This window comes from Petromyzon marinus, unplaced genomic scaffold, assembly GCF_048934315.1.
Source record: "Petromyzon marinus isolate PM22_M1 ecotype Great Lakes invasive population unplaced genomic scaffold, UKy_Petmar_22M1.pri1.0 PM_G_Scaffold_28, whole genome shotgun sequence".
Classification (NCBI taxonomy): Eukaryota; Metazoa; Chordata; class Hyperoartia; order Petromyzontiformes; family Petromyzontidae; genus Petromyzon; species Petromyzon marinus.
The window spans coordinates 597,501-600,000 of NW_027422850.1; positions in this window are offsets into that span (position 1 = coordinate 597,501).

The following is a 2,500-nucleotide window of genomic DNA, read 5'->3' on the forward strand; positions in this document are numbered from 1 at the left end:
TCTGTGCTGCCGACCCCGAGGGTCGGACACTGACAGCCCTATTTAATGCATGGATGATTACAGGAATTATTCCCAAAGAGTTGAAAAAGAATAGGACGATTCTTATTCCTAAGGTTATGGATGATGAAAAGCTGAAAGAATTGGGGAACTGGAGACCAATAACGATTGGTTCAATGATTCTGAGATTATTTTCCAGAATAATGACTGCACGTCTTGCTCGTGCTTGTCCCTTAAACCCAAGGCAGCGTGGTTTTATAGCGGCATCTGGCTGCTCTGAAAATCTTAAGGTGCTACAGGACCTTATGAGACACGCTAAGAAATTGCACAGGCCGTTGGCTGTCATGTTCATCGACATAGCGAAAGCTTTTGACTCGGTTTCGCATGCTCATATTTTATGGGTGTTAAGGCACAAGAAAGTAGATGAACACGTGGTGGGCATCATCCAGAACGCCTACGATCGGTGTACGACCTCGTTCAAAAGCAATGGCGAGTCGACTCGAGAAATTAGCATACGTGTTGGTGTCAAACAGGGTGACCCCATGTCACCCCTGCTCTTCAATCTTGCCATGGACCCTTTGATATGCACCCTAGAGTCACACGGAGTTGGGTACTCCATTGATACCGACCACGTGACAGCTCTTGCGTTTGCTGATGATTTGGTGTTGGTGAGCGAATCTTGGGTTGGTATGGCCGCCAATCTAGCGATCTTGGAATCATTTTGTGGGCTATCGGGATTGGAGGTTCAGGCCAGAAAGTGCCAGGGCTTCATGATAAGCCCAACCAAAGATTCATATACGGTGAACAACTGCGACCCATGGACTATCAAAAATAAAGATGTCCATATGATCCAACCTGATGAATCAACGAAATACCTTGGTCTGAAAATTGGCCCTTGGACTGGCACTATACAGCCTGATCTACATTGTCAGCTAAAGACATGGATCTCGAAAATCGATGAGGCGCCTCTGAAGCCAACTCAGAAGGTTGAACTACTCAATGCCTATGCCCTACCCAGATTGTTATATCCTGCAGACCACTCGGACTGCAAGCAATCAACTCTCCGTGGGTTGGACCAAGAGATTAGAAAGGCGGTAAAAGGATGGCTCCACCTTCCCGCTTCAACTTGTGATGGACTGTTATATGCCAGAGCCCGAGACGGAGGCCTTGCCATCTTGAAACTGGAAAAAACAATCCCTTCGGTTCAAGTTAGAAGGCTGCAACGTATAGCAAACTCGTCCGATGCTATCACCCGTAATATTGTGTCCTCGCAGGGTATGGAGGAAGAATACCGTAATTTGTGGGTACGAGCAGGGGGTGACAGTGATGCAATCCCAACATTCGTTCTCAGGGACTCGGTGTCAAAAGAACCTGTATATCCGAGACCCTGCGATTGGAGGGAGCATGAATTTCAGAGATGGTGCGAAAAGCCGGTTCAAGGAAGGGGCATTGTAAACTTTGCGCATGATAGAATCAGTAATGCTTGGTTGAGGCCATGGTGCGGCTTTAAACAATGCTTCTTTATCGCAGCACTACAACTAAGGGCAAATATTTACCCAACAAGAGAAAGCTTGAACAGAGGCAGAGATGGGGCCCTACGTTCCTGCAGGAAATGCTCTGCCAGACTCGAGTCCCTTTCGCACATTCTCGGTCAATGTCCTGCAGTACAGAAAGCAAGAATTGCGCGACATAACAAGATCAGTAACATTCTGGCAGAGGAAGCGGCTAGATTGGGCTGGTCTGTATACAAAGAGCCACGGTTCATATCCGAGACGGGAGAGATGAGAAAGCCTGACCTCGTGTTTGCAAAAGATGAGGAGGCGGTTGTGATCGATGTCACCGTCCGTTTTGAGCTTTCAAAGAATACCTTGTCAGATGCTGCCTCGCACAAAGTTTCGTACTATACCCCTCTTGGTGATCAAGTCAAAGTGCTGACGAAGGCTAGCAAGGTCACATTCTTTGGATTCCCGGTTGGGGCAAGAGGAAAGTGGCCCCTTGAGAATAACGAGGTACTTACCTCCCTGGGCCTGACCAAACCCAGAACGACATCACTGGCCAAGATGATTTCCCGCAGAACGCTGCTTTTCTCTCTTGATATTCTGAGAATGTTCTGTGGAAATTATGCGGTCTATGAACAGTCATAGACAACCTCCGAAACAAATAATAGTTTTGTTTTAAGATGTCATTTGTTTTAGATTGATTTTGTTATTTTCGAAGGTGAAGTCGGTTTTTATTTCATTTTACTATTTTCCACAATTTAGATTGTTATTTTCCAAGACGGAGTCTTGGTTCTTTTTTTTATTGTTAGTTTTTTTTTTTTTAACACGTCGTATTTGTTACTTTAGAGCTTAGAGGGGACTTTATTTTCGCCTTACTATTTTCTGCCTACAAAGAAGATTAAAAATAAGCTTTTTTCAAGATGGTTTTGTTATTTTCCAAGGTGAAGTCTTGGTATTCTTATTTTACTATTTTCCATAAAGAAGACCTTTCTTTTAGATTTTGT